Below are 16,014 nucleotides of genomic sequence, written 5' to 3' on the forward strand. Positions count from 1 at the left end.
CACCAAGAAGTAATGTGGCTAACACCACATCTGGTTGCCTTTGACTCGGTCCAAGCGACTAAAACAACATTTATAGCTGGATTGACCAGGATCTTTCCCCATAGGTCTGGTTATCTCATGCTCATGCCTCAGAAGCTGTTTGAAGATGCCTAACATGATCACCTACCACAGTCTTGCATCTATGCATGTAGACAGCCTTAATTCTGACATTTCCTACCATTTCAGGGGTTGATTTTGCAGTCTTAACAATCTTTTAACCTAGTTTTTCTAAATGTAATTATAGATGTGGTTTGGATTGAGGTTGCCTGACACATCCCATTATAAAACTCTATTTTCATTTGCATATAACTTTGCCAAACTTTAACTACTTGGAGCGAAATGTTATGAGCCTGATTTCTGCATCAGGCTGAATTTTAATTTTACTTTGTCTTAAAACAATTTGGTTCATCTCTGAAAAAAACAAAGAGAAAGAAAATGTAGTTGTTTTGTCTATGGCAAAAAATTCTGGTAACCTTTTCTTTAAAAGTAGTAGAGCTCCCATGCTTTAGCAGGGAATTGAAATCTGGAGGTGCTGATGTGTCTTCTTCTGTCCTTGGGGAATTCCTTTGAGAAATTCTGATGATATTTGGCCAAGTGAAAAGACTTTGGAAAACTGAAATATGCACGTGCTCAGAAGACACTTGGTAGGACTTTGCAGCTAAATCTCCTGAATATACACTGGGTATGTTCTAGTCCAGGACAACAGGAGCTGAGCTGCAAATTTGGACTACTGTAGGTCTAAGACAAGCACCAGAAGTGATAACAGAGAGATTGTGTAGTCTGTGTTCGCAGTGAATTCACTACTGGTGCCCAGGGGGCAGGGGCACTGTAATGGTTTGGGCAAAAAGACTGGAACTGGGGAACAAGGGAACTGTTACCTTGGATTATGGAGCAGAGAAGCATTATATTGACTGAACAAGAAGAATAGGACTGGGTAGATAAGGAAACTAGGATTTGAGAGCCTCAGGGGCAAATGGGGGCACTGGAGCCAGTGGGTTGACTGGAAGCTAAGATCAAACAAGGAGGGATCCACTGGACAAAGTAACTTGGATAAGAAGCCAGAAGAACCTAATAATATTTCATGAGGAGCCTGAAGAGGGACACTGGCAGGAATCTAGTGCAGATGTAGAGGCAGGTCTGAATGGAGGCCAGTGAACCAAAAGGGTCAAATGTGGGGGGAAATGACCAGAAGAGTCCATGCCCACTAAAATATGTCTCTCTTCATAGCCTGGAAAGGAACGCAAGGTCCCAAAGTCTCTCTGTTCCTCAACTGCCAATAAATGTCTCAGCAATATTCTAGCAAAGTGTCCTTTCACAGCTGTTCCCCAGACTGCCACCCTTTACTCCATTAGTTCAAACACCAGAGATCTGTGCAATGAATATAAAGATTTCAGCTCTGCCTATGGACTATGTGGGTGTCAGCATGTTGCCCCTTTATTATATTTCTGCTTAGGACACCTCTTCATATCAGGCAAGGCCAGGTGCAGCCTGAAGTGTGTAAGTGCTCTTAGTCAAACATCTGTATCGCCAGTTAGCCTTTTTTTTTTTTTAACACTAATTGACCTCCTCGTGTATAGGATCGATATGTACATAGATGCTGAGATTGAATTTACTTTGGAAAAGCCACCAAAACCACACTCCTTCTGAAAATCTTGTCTAAGATTTTGAACGGTGACCTGTTCAGATTTTGGGTGCTCGGCTTGAGCCACCTTCAGATGCCCTGAGGTGTTGAGCACTTTCATTAAATCACTTCCCTTGGAGCGTCAAGTGGCATATTAAAAACACCAGCACCTAAAAACCAGTCTTCTTGAAAATCTTAGCTTGACTCTGAAAACGTCTTGTCACCCCCAGAGAGGACAGGCTGGCCCATGAGATTTCCTGCACCTAGCCCTACCGCTGCCTTTCTTCTATTAGCTTTCCCAGTCTCAAAAAGACAACTATTTCAGGATTTGCTTCTAAAAATGAGCAATATTTTGGGTCCTTCTTTCTTTCCCTGGACTAACAAGACCCTCCAAATTACACATCACCCCTCAGAAGCTAAAAGCCATGTACAGGCTGCTCAGAGCACAGAAGTGCCACTGCGCAGCAGGAATCACCCACTTGCTCCTGTTTCATAAGTCCCCAAAACGGGGCAATATAGCTGCCTTAAAGTATCCTGAGCATAAGTCTAGCACTGCATTTAGGTTCTCTGTCTTGAGTATGCTTACTAGCACAGTAACTGGAGCTAATAGGCTTCCCTATTTAAAAAGAAAAGCTTCTTTTAGGTTCAAAGAGAAGGAACTGGCTTTTTTTTCTTGTTCTTAGGCCTTTCCTTGCCGCCTCCTTACAAACCCTCCCTCCCACTTTCCTGAACACAAAGCCCTTGTTCTCAACGCCGATAATTATAATCATTCTCATTTGTAGCCAGCTGAGAAGCTCCAAAATATCTTTCCCTTTAGCCAATCTCTCTCCCAGTGAGGGAGAATAAATATACAAGTACATGAAAAGCACAAGGTTCCAATCAGTAATTTAATTTAAAGCAAATATGGAGTCAAGTTGATGATTAATATAATTTTTTCACTGAAATGAATATGAAGACGGGGGGCTTTTTTAGATTTGGTTTTGGTCTCGTTCCATTTGTAAGAAGCTAAATGTGCATTGGCAACAAAGGATGAAAACGATGATGACGACGATGACAACGATCATGGTGAAGGCAGTTAAAGCAGCTGTATGAAGCACTTTGGATTTGCTCCAGATTCTACTGTTCTGTCCTGAAATATGAGTCATGTTTACAGGCCTGACTCCAGCTTCCCCCTTGTGACTGTTGTTGTTCAAACAGTGAAAATGTTTTGCTTCACTCAAGCCAAACAATATGTAGAGCTACAGGGGATTGACACCGACATGTGTTGTGCAACAGGCGCATCTCCAGGGAGAAACACAATCTCAGGCTGAAATGCAGCGCTACATGCACCTGCCAGAGCTCACAAGCTTCCTTCCCCGTGGAGGCAGAAAGGAAACTGAAATGCTCTGGGGTGTAGGTGCGGGGATTTGGTGAGCTACATGTCACTTCAGCTATGTCCGAGCTGAAGCCTGCAAGGTGGCGGGAAGCAGGATAGGAATCAGAGCGATGGGCATTTTTACTTTTTCCAAGTACAGCGGCGCCAGTGCTTCAAAAAGCACCCGTTGCTGCGACGCTTGCAGTTGTGTAAGTGGTGAAATGCGCATCAGCATTGAGAAAATGGCAGCGGCACGCCTTTGAGCTAAAACACCTTGAAGGTGCTTGAGTCCAAGAGCACGCCGCCGCCATTTCCTGCGTGCTGATGCACATTTTGCCACTTTTACTGCACATGGCGCAGCAGTTGGCCTCAGCTTGTGTGCAGGGCAGACTTGATTAATCGAGTCTGCTCAGAAGCGGTGGGTCTCTGGTGAGACGCCAAACAAAAAAGTCTGTGTATAAATGCCCAATATGATTACAAAGCCTTCCCTCGTGGATTTTTACTGTTACAAAAAACTCATCCATGCCACTGAGATTCAGGGTGGCTAGCCACCAATATGCCAAATTCATCTCTGTAGTTTTAAGTTACTTCCTTGGTGGCTCATGAGATACCATTTAAGTTGTGAAGTCAAAGGCAGTTAGCCACAACATTTTAGTGTGTACCATTGGCTGTTAAATCTGGTGTGCTTTAACCATGGTAGTTTGATGGGCTGTTAAGCCCAGTGGGCCTTTGGCCATAACTGCTTAGATGCTGGGGCGGGTGGGGGGGCAGGGATGCAGGAAGGGGGCTCGAAGATACAGAGGTGCTTTGTGTAGGGGCTCTGCACAGGTGTCAAAGGTATGGACTCCAGGAACCACACCCTCAGCTGGTATATACTGATGCACAGGCTTCAGTGGAGCACTGCTGATTTATACCAGCTGGGGAGCTAAGTAGCTGTAGTATTTGCCTAAAACGAATAATCAAAATCCAGTAAAAATAAGCATTCAAGAACAAAAACCCAAAGGAGCAATCCTGCTTTAATTTAGAAGGAAGGACAAGGTGACCCATTCTCGGGGTCTTCCCATTTCCAATTATTTTAATCCTCTGATTCCCCGCACTGCTGTACTGTGAAATTCATTTGAGACATCAAAGCGGGATTGTGCATCCAACTAGAATAAACTTACGGTCCAACAAAAGACCTCCCTGCCTTCGCCACCTCCCTGCCTTTCAGCTCAGCATCCTGTGCACTTGCTTAAGAGCTTCATGGAAATAAAGCATCCAATTGGTTCGCTGAGAAATCCGGATTGAGGCTCTTTAGCGGGTTTTTTTTTAAAACCCAAATAGAAAAATCATTTTTCATATATATATTAATAAAAAAAAAATCTGTCATTTAAATCCTGTTCTAGCAATTAGCTCCCTGCACAGCCCTGCTTTAAAGTGCTTGCTTTTCATTGTTTGCTCCTATTCATACCACTGTAAAGTTCATTAAAATCACTGCCGCTATCTCACACAGAACAACTGCTCAAGACATCAGTGTCATTCAGTCAGGAAATTTATGCTTTGAAGTTTCCCTTTTATTCATTTGTATCAGTTTTTTTTTTTAATGGCTAAACCAGTTTTATGCTTTTCACAGTTATTCAGAAATCTGTTCCTCCTGACACCAAGCCGATACATCATCCCTTGCACATATCCCCTTTTTCTCATTTTCATCGTTTCTCTCCTCGCTTGCTCTGGCTCTCTGCTAAGTCCATCACAGCTTTGTTTTTATATCCTCGTTGCTGTATTTTATAGCCCAGTAAAACCTAGAAAGCTGCTTCAGAAAACACACATGCCAGCCCTTTGATGTTTGTATTTGTGTGGCAGCTCGCTGGAATTTGTCAGCACTCACACAGAGACAAAGACTTTTGAACTTGCCTGCTGCTAGAATCAACTGCTGCCAGACATCAGACAGAAGGCAGTGAGCAATGTAACAAAGGCAAGAATAATAATAAAAAAAAGGCAGGTGAAAACTTTCCTCTCTAGGTCCAACGTGTTTTTGATTGAGAAAAATATCATGGCATTGATTTTCAAAGGGCTGAGCTCCGTCCCCAGGACTCCTGTTGCATTCAATAGGACTGGTGTATGTGTGCAGATCTGAGGGGATGGATTTGATCCAAAGGATGCTCTGGTACAGTTGTAATGCTGTGATTTAATGAACTCTATTGCCTTTTCCAGTGTGGTAAGCTCTATGACGAAGTCTGCGAGACTGGTGAAAGGTGGCTGGCACCTCCAGCAAGGAAAGCATATGCCAAATATAGCCAAGGAAAAACGCTCTTGGCTTTCACTTCAAGGTTCCCCCACCCCTAAAAATGAAAAGCAGAGATAGTCACTTGGCTACAGAGGTCTGTGACTGCAGATTGGAAATGGCGATGTCTAGTCCAGGGTCACATCGGTGAATGCTTGTAAAAATAACCAAGATTTGATTGCATGCTGCCCAGGAAAGAAGAACCAGTTAGTTTCCCACCAGTGCACCCTAACAAGAATTTACACGTCTAGTGTTTGACACCTTTCATGCTAAAACCTGAGCATAGTTTAAAGACATCAGCAAACTCAACTTCTTGATAGCCCTATGAAGAAGCTTTATTATCTCTATCTTACAGGTAAAGGCAGAAATTTCCTTGCTTCCTTGCAAAAGTCCAGAAAAGGAAACCTGACTATATCTGCACCAGCAGGTTGTGTGCCAGGGCCTTTGGTAGAGTCACGCTCAGCTGCTGTAAATCCATGAAGATCCAGGAAAGCCAATCAAAAAAAGATCAAAGGTCAAAAATCTACCCAAGCTGAGTAGCTACTGTGGTTCAGGGCACACCAGTTTTTTAGCCAGCAGCACACAAAAGAAAGATGTGCCTAATATCGTGCCCAGATGCCTTTCACTTCCCACCCTAAAGGACCATTTACAGTAAGATCAACTAGAGACAGTCCACACCACAAGTCTAGCAAAAGCTGAAGTCCAGACCTCAGGCACCCTGTCGCCATGCCCCAGTGGAGCACAGAAGTAGCTACAAGCCGCAACCAAGGTTAGTTAGGCTCTATTATTCCTGGCACACAAGAGGCACTATCCCAAAGATCAGGCAATGTCATGCCCTTTTCCTCACACAGATAAAGGATGGAAAGGAAAACTGAGGTATAGAGAGATGAAGTAACCAACTGAAGAGCTGGGCATACAATCCACATCCCCTGACTCTGAAGCCAAGAAGCAAGTGTGAGCCAGCACTACCTGTTTCTGACACTCCTGTAGGGCAAACCCCTTCACAAAGCTTGTTTTTAAGGAGCTTTTTCAGTGAAATATATGTAGGATCCTACGTCGGTCAATCAGCAAACTCCAAGACCAATTTCCAGTCCAGTGCTCTAAACTAGGCGTGTCATACTCACCTTGTCTCCCCAGCTAGATCCAGCCTGGGGGCTTCTCATGGACCAGATCTGGACCTGATGATGGCAAGGTGAGGTTAGTGGTGGCAAGGCATGTGGTGGTGCTGTGAGCAGCTCTCCCCCCCTTGCCACTGAAGTCTGCCACCAATGAGGCCCTGTAGCCCCAAATTCAGAGGCAGAGTCTGCCCCCCAGCTCATCCCCATCTCCCCCAGAACAGGTCAGATCCACCCCACAAGCAGTTTGTTTGACACTTCTGCTCTAAACAGTACCCATTTTCTGCATAAAAATGCATGGACTTGAATGGGCTTGGATTAGCCCCTCTAATGGTATGGATTATCCATATTTTCTACAAAATTATCTATATAATTACTATAAAATAAATTCTGTCCTAAAACATATGATGTATTCATTCCTGGTTTCTCTCTCTCTAGGTCTTACGTATACAATGTAAAAATAACACCATCAAAACCTAACCCAAAAAGTTAAATAATTTTGCACTTTTGCATATTAATCTGTGGGATATGAGGAAACACCCAGCAGAAAATATCTCTGTTTTACAGAGGAGCTAAAGAAACTTCTGTGCTGAGACAGAGCTTGAGACCTTAGCAAATTTTGTTACAATATAACCTGAATGGAGTTCATGTAATAGTCGCCAAATCACAAACTTTTTGTGAATCTGATAATGTTTGCATCTTTCCTCTAAACCTCAGCTTTAAGAAAGGATCATATGAAAATTTCAGCTCTCATTCGGGGGGGAGTACTTTTTTAACTCTTATGAGTGTAAAGAAAAGTTTAAGAATGTGAATTCCTTGAACACTGAAAAAACTACAGAGTTGTTATTTTTTTAATGTAATTTTTAAGCTATCCTCAGGATCTCGGAGACTTGACAAGTTTTGATCACATGCGATTGGCAGCACCACGTGTTAGGTTAAGAGATCGGCTATACCATTCCTCAGTTAAACCAGTCTTAAAAACAGTGCAGGTTCTCAAATAGAAGACTGAGCCTATTGATGTGTCATTTTAGTATTGATGTAGTAACACCTCACAGAAAAGCAAACACTATTTCATCTCCTCTAAGACTGCCTAGAGGGAGGAAGATTGTATCATCCCTTCTTTTTCACATCAGAGCACAAGTTAAATTCAGTTGTGAATTACCTTGTCAGGATTAGCTGAATGCATCTGTAAACTATTTCTAAGAGATACATTATGTCTGTGATTTAGACTCATCCATCTGAAATCAAATTAGAGCCTTAAGAATAAGCCTCGCAGCTCAGGTGATTCAGATGAATGTCTCCTTATAGGTTTTAACCTGCTTGGTGATCTGAATACATGCACATGTGATTGAGCTAGGGCATTGCTAGCTTTCTCCATCTACGTGGTTGTCTGCTGTGACTGATGCTGACTTGGGAGCTTGAGAGGAATTTAATCTCTGATGGCCAAATTTACAGATGAAATAGGCCTCTCTCCCCACAGGCTGTGTCAGTTAAAGATAATCAGAAGTGGTAAGTAATACCTGTAAAAAAGTTTGAAATAAAATGTCCTTTAAAAAAAATCATTAATTTGCTTGGCTTTCAATTGAACAAAACTACATGAAAAATATTCCATTTTCTGCTCCCTTCCCTTTTTTCTGTCTTGTCTTTTCTTTCTTCCCTGTGGAAAAAGATCATATTTTTTTTAATACCATAATCTTATCCATATGTCTAAATTATGAAAAATAACACATCTCATTGATGTTGAGTGTTTAGGCTGCTTGTTTCCTCTCTTGTATGCCAGTCAGCCTGGTCTACTTAACACAGGCATCATGGATAGCAAAAGCCCCCACTTCAGCTAGAAAGAAAAGCGGGGTTTCTGTATAGAGGCCTGGGTGTTAGGTTCCTGATTGTTGCAGTGGGCAAGTCATTCAGTGTCAGATCCACTTCAGCCTTGTAGGTGACTCCATTTAGGTTTTAGCACACGTAAAAAAAAAAGCAGGGTGTTGCCCCACAGGGTGATCCAAATAGAGCAGTGGTCTCCAACTTTTTAAGTAGGAGATCACCTTTGGCATTTAAAAGCAACCCAAGCTCTACCGTGCACTGCTGCTCCCTCCCTCCCCACCCCTTCGCCCAGCAGGTAAGTCTGTGGGGAAGGAAGGAGGGGGCAGACTGAGGAAGAAAGAGAAAAAATTATTTGGGGGCGCACCTGCCCAGCAGGTAAGTCCCACCTGGCCGGAGCCCCACTCAACTTACCCCTGCTCTTGCCTCTGTGGCACTGTCCCTCACCACAGGGGCTTTGATCTAGCCCCCGCCCCTTCCCTCCCCAGTGGACTGACCTGCTGGGCTGGGGCATGTGAGTGCATGTACACAGGCACTCATCCCCCAGCCCCAGCCTCGGATCGACCCCAAGAGGCTCTGAGATCTACTGCAAGAGGCTCCAAGATCTACCAGTGGATCGAGATCCACTGTTTGGTGACCACTGAAAAAGAGTGAAGCACCGAAGTTCTCTATAGAGTCAACAGAGAGAGATATGAACCTCCAAAAGGTGACCCAGAGCAATTAGAGCAGGGGCGGGCAATTATTTTGGGCAGAGAGCTGCTTACCCAGTTTTGGCAAGGTGTTGAGGGCCGCATGGGTAGCCATGCCCCTTGACAAGTGCCCTGCCCCCTGGTCACCATCTTGGGACCAATGTCCCAGGGCCAGTACTGGTGGGGCCCAGAGCAGAGCACAGGCTGGCAGGGGTCTGTGGAGCCAGGCTGGGCTGCACCAGCAGGGAGAGGAGGGAGCTGGCCCGGCTTCATAGAGCCCCTGCCAGCTGGGACCCTATACTCCGGCCACCCTTCTCTGGGCCCCACTGATGCTGGCTCCAGGATACTAGTGAGGGCCCCATGCTCCCGCTCACTCCCAGTGCCCCCAGCCCCCTGGTACAGGCAGGGGGCAGCATGCAGCCCCGACCCCCTGCTCCATGGCAGGTAATGAGCTGGTGCTGAGTGCGGGGAAAAATGGCCCCTCACCCTCCCTGCAGCTGGTGCTGCCTGCTGCAGCAGCTCGCAGCCCATGCGGGGCTGTCCTGAGCAGGCACAGGCAGCCCCACACGGGCTGCAAGCAGCTGCAGCAGGGAGTGTGGGCCATGGGGCAGACAAGGGGCTGCTTTTCCCCAGACTCCTTCCCTGCCCGCAGTCCACCCCTGCCCTCACCTGAGTTTCTGGCACGGTGTAGTCACATGGTCCCAGGCCAGAAGCCCCTGTTGGGGCTTCCGGCTGGGGAGGCAGGGCTGGGTAGGCCCTATTGTTGCAGGAGCCCACCGGGCTTCCCCTGGGTCCTACTGCCCTTGGTTTCTGTTATTTTTGACAGGAACCAAGGACAGATCAATAGCCATGTTCTAAATTTTTTAGGGGCCCTGTGGGCCAGATAGAATGGCCTCGCAGGCCGGATCCAGCCCACGGGCCATATTTTGCCCACCCCTGAGTTAGAGCTAGTCAAGACGAAACACCAGATGCCTGAATGTGTCTGACCTCCAACCCCCCTCTGGAGCGTAGCTGCCTCCATCAATTCAAGACCAAAAACACCCAGAGGGAAGACATGGTAGCAGCACCCGCCTTTCGTTTAACAGCTTAGTGAGTAGAGCACTCATTCAGGACATTCAAGCTCTCCTTAGCCTGAGGGGATTCAGACCCATTGTTCAAGCAGGGTTTCCTAAGCAGCAAACTACAGTGGGAGCAACCTACACCCTTCCTGTTGAATCTGGTCTACTGACCAGGCAGAAATGCTAAAGGCATGGACACCGAAGGAGAGCAAGCAAGAGAGCATGACTGTAGCTCAGTGTTGAGTGGGGAGGAAGGAAACCAGGGTTCTGGTCCCTACTACCAGGGTTATTTCTGGTTTTGGACCAATAATTGGCAAGTGGAAAATGCATAACCAGCCCAGGCACCAGGGCCTACTACCAGGACTCCAAATTCTTAGCTGAAAGCTCAGATACATAGCTATTATGTCAAAAGTGGGTGCCTCTAGTCTAGGTGCTCTGGTTGTCAATGATAGATGCTGGAGTCAGGGCTATACAGGAAACCCATCTAAGTTCTGAGGAAAGCCAGGAGTACAGCCACCCTGCTCTGCCTATAGGCTGGTGTTGCTTGTTCAAAATATAGATGCTCCCTCTGCCACTGCTCTCAAGCAACATTAAAGACATTGAGTGGGAGCCCTCCAAGAGACTTTAGCCCTTCAATTTTGGGCTTGACATGTTCAGAGCAGGAGCGGGTGCATGAGATGTGCTTCTCCAAGGCTGGCCTGGGACCACCGTGGAAGTAGTCTAGCCATACCTTAAAAGGGCCAATATGCTACTTAAGCTGATCCACTGTAATGCCCTAAATAGTAATTTTGCAATAATTTTCCCATAATTTCCCCTGATTGAGCAGCTCCCAGTTTCAGCAAGCAACCTACTTTCTGAGGCTTCTACCAGTTTCTAATCACACTCTTTCTGGGTTTTAAGTTCTTAGTTGTTATCACAAACCTCTTCAGTTTGGATTCCCAAAGCAGCAGGGGTTCCTTTTCAAAGACCAGTTGAAAGAAAATATAAATAATACTTCCCCCTCTCCCCTCCTCCCCCCGCTCTTTGACTAGAAGTATTATCTTTTATAATAACAGAATCATGCAATAGCAGAAAAGGAAATCAGTACAAATCCATGAAAATGTTTCTACTCTTGGTATGTTTGCTAATTTTAATGGAAACTTAAAATACTGGGCAATGCTATTTCCTTTTAACTCCTTCAGTGCCCCAGGAACAAGTTGTGGGCTACATCTTCAGCTGGTGTAAATCAGAATTGTTCCACTGAAGTCTATTACTTTTTACCAGCCCCATGATAGGGCCCGTCCACAAAGTCAAGATAAAATGCGCCCCATCTTCCTTATAGACACTGAATATATGTAAGAACTAAGGGGCAGACTGTGATTTGGACTATATGCTTGTGCCAGTGAATACAAGGAAGCAAGATCCCACTTATTTTCTGTGCAGGCAAATTAACATTGGGTTCACAGATGTAAACATGAGATGCATACTCACTTATTGCCTCTTCTCCCACAGGAACTGGACAGGACCCTACTTCTCCCCCTCCTCACAAGCCAGTGCTTTTAGTTCAATGCAGAGATGACATAATTTTTTGCTGTTGGAGAACAAGAAATTCATCTATAAAGTCTCTATAACAAGGTGGATGCAGCTGAGAAATAATGACGAGTGTATTTTTGAGTCATAGCAACTCCTTCGACTCGATCAGGGCTGGGAGGATGCAGCTTACATGGTCCTTCTTGTCCAAGGATGAATTCAGAGACAATCTTTGACTCTAAAATCTCTATGTGCCTCTCTGCTGATACGCTCTGCATAGACCTTGCTGTGCGTGTGGCACTTCAGGGGTTAATTTTAGTTTGCTGGCACAAATATACTACTTCAGTTTACAATAGTTCATGGCTTTTTTTTCCCCTCTTGAGGATATTCTCCAGGAAGCTCTCGAAAAAGCCTGAAGGCAGGGTGGTGGGGGGCAAGCAGTGGAGGGGAGGGAAGCATGTTTCATGGGACTAAGTGAAGTGCTGTGATCAAGATTAGAGCAAGTCCTTAATAATGCCTGAGAGAAGGCCTACTGATGGGCTGAAATGCCTACACCAGGCCTGATCTGTGACAGGATGGAAAGGTTTCTGCTCTGGTTATCATCATCCTGGTTTGGGTCCTAAATGTTTACTTCTCATATGTGGAAGCCTGTGGTTTGGGTTCCCTTACGGCATACGTTGATGGACAATGGAAAATTTCCAGACTATGCTGGAATCCAAAATGAAACAGAGACACCCTCTGATTTATAGAACTATGCAATGCAGAGAAAACTGTACAGCTCGAACCCCCCCACCCACGCCGTTCCTGCTCTCTCCATCACCCCGTGCTAATTCATTGCGAAGTCTCACCCAGAGATACTGCCTCTGGTAGGAAGAGGTAGGCTTAAATCCACATTGTCAGCACCCTTGTGTGAGGTCTCTGATAGCCAATGTCAACCTAACTTCTCTTCTTCCTCTGTTATCCGATGCTGACTTGTTGCATCAGTATGGTTTTCCTCTGTCAGATAACACAAACCGTAATGTCAATCCCATCCCCATGCTGTGCAACTGCAATGTAAAGGGGTGTACTTGGTAGCCGTGTTGATCTGAGACCAACACAGCTACCAAGTACACCCCTGAAACATGGAAGATGCTGAATTTTAGCTGATTTTGGATTTTAAACGTCATTGCAGAACAACAAGGACTTTTTTTGCCTCCCTGCCTGCCATCTGACACCTCCAGGGAAGGAATTCTACCTGATCAACACATCAAACAGCTACTCAACACGGCTCACAAAGACACTCTCATGGACCCAGAGGGACAGCCTTCCATCTTCAGCTCCCTCTGTGCAAAAATGAAGTTTATTTCCTACCTATGGGGACTTTTTACCATCTTGTACCATCTACACTTTTCCCAGAGCCTGAGGAAGGGACCTTGATCCCGAAAGCTTGCAGAAAAGGACAATTTTCTTGCCATTTTCCAGTTGGTCTAATAAAAGGTATCATTTTGGAACCAAAAGTTCTAGTTTTTTGTACTGCAATGTAAAGTCTTCCATAGAGAGAGTCTCCAGCAGATAGCGTTGTCCTTACCCCCACCACTTCATACAAACCAGGTGGAAAGTAAGGTCCTTCCCCTGGGAGATGGGGCTGCTCCAAATACTAAATAATCAATGAAAGCCCTGAAAGTCGATTGATTTATGCTTCTAAATCCCTTAAGTAATTTAGAAAACACACTGATGGTCCTCTAAAATCAGTAGTGAAAGTCCAGTCCTCAGAGATAAGAGGTTTGGCAACACCCAGAAAGAACGCTCCAAAAACCAACCCACATTGTGCTACTTGCTTAAATGCACAGGATTTAATCCATGTTATTCAATCAAACTCACTAAAGTCCATGGAATTGTGGCCTTTGATAGGAAGTCTGGTTTTGGTTCCTCATCCCTACTTCTGGTTTGGAACTGGAGTTTAAAGTGATAACATCTCTGAGAATAATCACACTGATTTTCTACCACACTGTTTATAAAGCCAAAGCAGGCAGCTATCCAGAGAAAGCCACACGGGAACAGTGCGAGAATGAACAGGCTAGGTCCTTAACATATAGAAATGGAACATAAAACAGAGACAGAGAGTTAATTCAGCTATATACTAGGTTGCAATGTAACTTCTCCTTTCCCAGCATTGTGGATTAAGAGGCACTAATAATATTGTCTCTGCTGGTGACTCTCAGCTTTGCATCCTGAAGTTCATTCTGCTTGTGATTTTTCATAACTGCTAATCTTTGCAAAATGTTCTGTTATTTCAGGGCAACAGTCATAAGAAAGCATGTGGATTAGGTCTAAGGGAGTCTTTTATCACCTTGCTATATGTATGTAATTCCCATCGTGGTCAGTTAAAAAGATGCAAAGATAACTGGGTATTTGAATATATACGTTGCAGTAATTGTTCCAGGGTTTTTTTAATTACAGTCAGTGGGAATTTTCTCAGAAAAGCATTGAATACAGGTTCAGACTTAAGTCTAAACCTGTCAAGTAAACCAAATTAAGGTCACAAGAGCAGTTCTAACACTGGCATTTCCTAACCTTTTGAGTATTTGATTTTGGAGCTTTAGAAGTCCCTTTAAGGTACATTTCAGTGTGTTTGAATTTGTGTGTGCATAATATGTGTGTGTAATACAACGGACCCCAGATTCCTTGCAGGCTTAGGTGCCTTAGCCCCCTGTAAAAATGAAGGTTGGTGAACTAGCCAGGAGTATAGAGCCACAGCAAACAGTTGTGCAGGACTGCTGAGGTGCTCCAGCTGTTTGCTATAGCCTTTGTTTCAAAGAGAATTGCTTCTCCAATCAGTTGCCGAGGACTGCAGCTGTGCTCCAACTGAGTGGAAAAGTGGCACCCTTTGAACTAAAACCTGCAGGAATAAATTGTGCTGCTTGTCTGTAATTTGGTCACTCACTCTGAATTAAGCAAATTGCAAAGACTACTCCTATACAAAAAAATCCAGGTTCTGTTATATACATGTATATATCCTTGTGCTTGCCTCCAAAGCCTAGGTCATGCTTCTTTCCCAATAAAGCTTTAAAACCCAAACAGAAACATAGCACCCAGAGGCAACCCTATAGTAACAAATGAGCAGGGGCACTCTAGCAAGCACAGGCCACTTTTCAATAATAAAATAAGATGCATATAATGGAAGCAGGGAGAAAAGCTGTCTGCGAAGAAAGAGGTTTCTTTTTCAAGCTTAGAAAGGTTTCTTACGCACATAAATAAATCTTGTGGCCATGTCTTTTAGGTCATGATGCTAACAGTCTCCTTTGCTTCTGCTCCCTCTTCCAGTAGTTGTGGTTTCTTTTTCATACAATGTTTGTTCTACCTCAAGTTTCATTCTGGCCCATAGTTGCTCATACAAAATGACAGGAACAAGTAAACCACATGGCAGGGCAGTTTCCAGTGGGGAAAAATATACACTTTGACTAAGAGCGAGTACCTAGACTTTTTATGACAGTCCTGAGTATAGGAGGCTCCAAACACCATTCAGAAAAGCAATACGAAGAACTAGTTTCCGGTTGTTTCTTGCTCCATTTCCCCCCCTTTCCCTTTTAAGAGTTCAAATAGTAAATTGAGTACTTGTGTGAGATGAGGGCTGAAAACACACTGCCATCTTTGTGGCATTTGGAGGGTGTGTAATGCCCACGGCTGGCAGATAGATGCAGACTGGCTATCCTGCATGCTCCAGAACTTGCATGTAAAACAGTCCTAGGTCTACAGGGACATCTTAAATCTCCATTCTCATTGCACATATAAATCTGATTTCTATATAAATCAATATAGTGAATACTGCACTCAGGGCCACTTCCAATATCATAACCTACCTCCCATAAGAAACTGCTCTCAATCATCCCTCTGTCATTTCTAGTACAATGCTTTTGACCTTTGAAGACCAACCTCTCTTAAGCTACTGATTATGACTGGTCCCTTCAGTCATCCTGCATTTTCACTGCAGTCATGCCAGTGTTTTTCTTGTGAAAGAATCTCTCACTCATACTGGGATCAAGACAGGATGACACTCTCAGCAAAATATGAGGGCGGCAGAACATTGATGCTTCCTGAATCCCCACCGGGGTGACAGTTCATGGGTCAACTGAGCTAAAAATGTCATGGACCCAGCAGACCATGTGTGGGTCAAGGACTGCCATTTGCATCCCATCAGGGCTAAGCTGAGAACCCCAGTTCAGGCATAATGCTGCACAGTTGTCTACTGCTGAAGTGGGATTTTGTGTATTCTGTTTTATGGAGCATTTTAATCTTCTAGGAAGGTGGCTCCTCAGTATCTAGATATTTTTCCAAGCAAGTATTTGGACCTATTGAAATTAATCTATTTCAATTTAAATTACTCTTATATTGAATGGAATAATTGTTCTTCCATTCTACTTCAAGGCTAAAGGTGACTGACTTAAAGGTGATTATCTGTTGTTAATAGCCTGCATTAGTGAGCAAGATGTCAGCATTACCTTTGTAATCCTTCCCCATACTTTAATGTTGCTATTAGTATTAACATTGCTCTATAAAATATACTCTTTC

The 16,014-nt window shown here is 44.3% G+C and overlaps 1 long non-coding RNA gene across 1 annotated transcript in view; it reads right to left on the reverse strand.

The window, feature by feature from the left end:
• Positions 1–7,968: 7,968 nt before the first annotated feature.
• The window catches only part of LOC102382500, an 11,141-nt gene continuing 3,095 nt past the window's right edge, over positions 7,969–16,014 (reverse strand). Inside the window, exons 2-3 of the long non-coding RNA XR_324885.1 lie at positions 11,428–11,527; positions 7,969–8,049 (exon numbers count right to left, since the gene is read on the reverse strand). This is a non-coding gene — a long non-coding RNA (uncharacterized LOC102382500). The remainder of the gene's footprint in view (positions 8,050–11,427; positions 11,528–16,014) is intronic.

The sequence above is a fragment of the Alligator sinensis genome, unplaced genomic scaffold (genome assembly GCF_000455745.1).
Source record: "Alligator sinensis unplaced genomic scaffold, ASM45574v1 scaffold1371_1, whole genome shotgun sequence".
Classification (NCBI taxonomy): Eukaryota; Metazoa; Chordata; order Crocodylia; family Alligatoridae; genus Alligator; species Alligator sinensis.